The sequence below is a fragment of the Solanum dulcamara genome, chromosome 9 (genome assembly GCF_947179165.1).
Source record: "Solanum dulcamara chromosome 9, daSolDulc1.2, whole genome shotgun sequence".
NCBI lineage: Eukaryota > Viridiplantae > Streptophyta > Magnoliopsida > Solanales > Solanaceae > Solanum > Solanum dulcamara.
Window position 1 is genome coordinate 42,376,369 of NC_077245.1, and position 4,997 is coordinate 42,381,365.

The 4,997-nt window shown below is 39.1% G+C and overlaps 1 pseudogene; it reads right to left on the reverse strand.

Moving 5' to 3' along the window:
* Positions 1-1,424: 1,424 nt before the first annotated feature.
* Positions 1,425-1,544, reverse strand: LOC129904749 (5S ribosomal RNA; annotated as a pseudogene).
* Positions 1,545-4,997: the final 3,453 nt, after the last annotated feature.

Genomic DNA, 4,997 nt, shown 5'->3' on the forward strand with positions numbered 1-4,997 from the left:
GATGTAGGAGGTACTCTCTATGTCGTCGATAAGGGGCAACCCTTTTACTTGGAAAATTTTATTTTGGAGAAGCAAAAGCCTATTTGAGCACTAGACTTCAGACCACGGTATCTCCAGCCGTATTTGCGCCGTAGGAAAAACAAGGGGAGATTACGTAGAAGGGTAAGATATCAAGCAACAGAGTTTCACTCTTTTTGAAAAGTACCAAGCCCTAACTCTTAGTTGTCAATTAGATAAGTTGTTTATGAATCGAGGATAAACTCAGAGGGAGACCATATGGGTCAAGCGTTAAGAGGCACTGTGAGGTTTAAGGGATTCTAGTTGCTTCTAACGGTGGTCGGAAAGTGCTCTATGATAACAGTTTATTAGTTCTCCACCAACTAATGGGAGAAAGAAATTCTAACAGAAGCACCCCAGAGAGATGTCATGAACAAAATATGAGCACAACCTAAAAGGGGGATATGTAAGTATGAACGTAACAGTGTGGTACAACAATAAGGGGGTAAAGTAAGACCTCTAGTAATGCATACTTGGTATATTTTAACTAAGTTAAAAGCCTAGGTTGGGCACACAGTAAGGGCAAGGGATATAAGGTATAAAGAAATAACGTGTGTACACAACGTTACCCCGAAAATAATGGAACCCTTAAGAGACGAAGACGGCAAACTTAAGAAATAACTGGTGTAACCTACATTCACCCCAAGGAACAAAGGATGTAGGTTGGAATAAAGCTACCACTTCAACAAAACCTTGAACATTTAACAAAGGATGTAGGTCGAAATACTAGCAATGCCTAATTGGAATTGAAACAACTATATGTGCTAATTAATTCTTGGATGAAGACAAGTAGAAGGTGGCCTTGGACAAGATGTTCCATAAGTCTCATTACTTAAATACAGATTAATAGATGAGGTGTCACACTATGTATGAAAAGGTTCTCGATGCTTCGTGATTTAGCCAAGGTTCCAAATATGGATAGTCAGGTTATAAAATATGCAAAAAGATGGAGACATGATACAAGTGTAAGTACCCTCTAAAGTGGGGGGAGTCAATGAGAAAAATTGCAAAGGTAAGGTGAAGGCAATTGATATGACAACATACTTGAGTTGGATAATTAAACTTTAATAGGATCCCTTGCTGAACCAAGTTAGAAAGGTCTGGAAGCCACTAGTAATTGGATAGAAGTCAAATGGTATGTAAGACAACATTAAGAAATTTTGACGAGACCTTGAACTATATTATGCTAGAAGGTGGGTATGTATAAAAAAAGGGACATGGTCATAGTGGGACTAAAGATCTACCCCTATACCGGTTGTAAGATAACAGAGGAAAGGGAAAGGAAAAACATGAAGACTAGCGAGACGACGCTAAGGTAAATCTTGGGCTAAGTTGAGTGTCCCGCACATTATTGCAAGGATTACAATGAAACGCGACACGAAGACTTCCCAGGGAGGTCATCAATCCTAGTATTACTCTCACCCAAGCACGCTTAACTTCGAAATTCTTATGGAATTTAGTGCATTAGTTCTGGTATAATCGCGCGAGATGAAAGAATCTGAACTAGCGGTGGAGAAGCGACATGAGATTATATACCTAAAGTACTATAAGTTACGTTGAGGGAATTGAAAAAAGGATAAGCAAAATAAGCAGGATTAGCTAATTACTAACGAATGGCGCACTTGAATGCCACAGTTCTTCAACATAGTACCAGTTAATGTCATTTACGGAAGGCAAGAAGTAATAAACGAGGTCGACAACTGACTCTGGAGGGAATGTTACCTGTGGATTAACGATATTAGCCCATACTCCTTCAATCAACGGATACCTACTCAGCCGAGAAGGTGTAAAATTATAGAGTAAAAGAGTGGTAGGACCTGACGGAGTCCCCATAGCTACTACACCAGATGAAGGAGCCCAAGTTACAAGTAACTACCAAAGGTCAGTCCGCGATGAAACTGAGAAGACAGATAAGCCTTCGTATACTACTTCACCCTCAATCTAATGGATGGACTAAGTTTACTAGCTACATCGTAGATGATATGTTGTGGGACTATGCGGTTGGCACCAAAGATGGCTCGGACAATTGCCTACCACCTTTCAGGAGAACTTATTATATTAACTATCATTCTAGTATCTAAATGGCCCCATACGAGACTTTGTATGACAGACAGTGTAGGTCGCCAATTGGTTGGGTTAGTGTTATTAAAACACGACTAATAAGCCCAGAAGTGGTTCGATAAACGGTATAGAAGGTAAATCCTATTCAGGAAAATTTTTAATTGCTCAAAGTCGACATAAGGTATATGTAGACGATTAGCATCGCTCTTTGGAAATTTAAGTGAGCGATTGGGTGTGTTTGAAGGTATCGCCCATGAAAAGAGTAATGAGGTTTGGCAAGAAGAAAGAAGTTAAGCCCGAGATACATTGGTATTTACTAGACCATGTGTGGAATAGGCAAAGTTACCTATGAAGTAGCCCTACTATCTGGGTTAAAAATAATACACCTAGTGTTTCACCCGTCAATGTCCCATAACTGTATAAGTGAACCCTTTTAGAATATTCTCTGTGGATAAAGTCAACATTATAAAGGAGTTATTCAATGAAGAGCAATCTATCACCATCCTGGATCGACAGATTAGGAGATCATCGATTAGGACATGACTTCTGTTGAGATATTGAGGCAAAATAGAAACCAAAAAGAGGATGACCCGAGAAGTCAAAAGGGAGATAGAGAGAAGATATCCGTACTTGTTTGCTATATACAAAGTTAATCTAATCTCCTAACTAAATTGAGAAACGACGAGTATATACAACACCCGAAATCCTCATAAAACCCTATATACCGAATTAACATTCGAGGATGAATGTTCAAAAGGGGGAAGGATGTTATACCCCACACTTTCGAACCTTGAGACGTGTTCCTCACCTTATTGAAGATGGACATGAGACCCCTACTGTTCACACACGTCAAACAACTCAAAGGAAAGAAGAATGTGACAACCCACAGTAGAGAAGGTTGGAAATAGAGTCATAAGAATCAGGAAAGAGTTGGAGGCCAAAAAATGAGTCGTAGGACGTGATTCACCTATGTAAAATACTAATTTAGAAGTCTTATACACTTGAGCTAATTAAGTCCATACCAACCTTACGTAGTACGGATTAAATAGGCTCTTAAAATAAGATGAGATTACAAACCAATGAGGAAAAGAAGAGAAGCATACGTGGCAGCCTAGGAAGGCGACACATGGTACCACCTCAAGCAATAAGGTGACCCACCTGATTGGGGTCAAGTAGGTGACCCACCTACTTGGGGGTGGGCCGCACCAAGGACACGTGTCAGCCTAGGAGCCATAACATAGATACGTTCCCAATATGGGCTGGACATATGTCACCTTATGGGGATGACATGTGTCACCTTCTAATGAGGTATATATATGTGTGTTTGGATGAATAATAAGTCATTTCTTATTCCATTTGAGCTGAAACTTAGAGAGAACAAAGGAAATGAAAACTTAGAGCCTAAAAGAGACTAGCTACGACAACAAGGAAAACAAAGGTAAGTCTCCAAGTTTCCTCCGTGAATTAATTATCTACGGTTTTCCTCAAGAACGTGGGGAGGTATATGTGTATCTTACAATGTCTGCATATTCATTTCTTCAGCCCTACACTTAGAAACTTAAAGAGAAAAACGTTGAAGGGCAAGAAGAGGGAGCTACGGGTTTGGGGCTGCCAAGGTAAACCTTCGAATTTCTTTCCATGAATTAATTATTTGAGGTGTACCATGGTTATATAATGGTGTTTTATAACATAAAATTCCAATTCGGGACAGCAAGGAAGTGATACAAATAGTCCGCGCAATTTTAGCACGTTTGGAGAAGTTCTAAGTCGCAATTTGGCAGTTTTGGCCAATTTCGGGTAAGGTAAGATTTCTCCTTTCAATTTAGACTTTATGGTGTTGTTATGGAGTATGTTAAACTCCCTATAGGTTGATGTAAATGTGAAAATATTGTAGAAATGCTTGACGTTGAAGACAATCTAAATTGGAGTCGTTATAGTTGAATTGTTGTCGAAGTAAAGTATTGTGCTTGTGGTGTGCTGCTGCAGGTTTGGGGGTGTTTTTAGGTCCTAAAATTATTCTAAAAGAGGTAGGGGTACCTCTTGTTTCATCCACATGACCCCTCATTTCGTATAATTAAAGGCTTTGCGAAATAAAGACTAGAAACCCTATTTTGGTGTCGTAATTTTCAGCAAGTTGTTTGGAGCTTATGTTGTGTAATGTTGCCATGTTTTATTTGTATATGAGCTGCTTGTTTTTTTTTGTTGGTTGACTGTAGTGGTTAGGGATCTAATTGGAAATTCAGATAGGGCATGTTATAGGGGAGGTTCTGCCCAATTTTCGTTAACGCCTTAACTAATTAAAGACCTAGTCGAAGAGACGAACAAGGACATAGGTTCCATGAATACTAAGGTGAAACTGAAGGTGCTAAAAAGTTTAAGGTTGTTGATACTTGCATTGCTTTCATGTTAAATAGGATTGGAGGACGACGACGGGAACGTAATTAAGAGAATTCCATACGAGGTATGTGAAGCTTTCTCATGGCATGTCTTTGGAATAAGTATGTAAAGCTATCTTTCTTCCCTTTGGGCATGTCTTAGCCTTAAGTAAATTGTATGTGAAATGAGGGGATAATTCCATTACCATAACTCCAATTACGGCTCATAATCCCTGTCCACTGCTTAGTATTGGAACTCATGCAAGAATTGAGTATTGCTTATTAAGGCTTCTACATGTTAAAGAGTAGTGTGTGGAAAGCTATCTCTCTCTTATCTCTATATGTACTTGATATGAAAATGAAATTATGATGCCATAGTTGTTCACCGAGCCCCTGGATGGGCCGGGTATGAAATATATACATGATGACCACATGAGGAAAAGTACAGACTATATAGAACTTATTCTCTTTCTTTTTTTGGCATGACTTAGTTGTAAGTTAAAT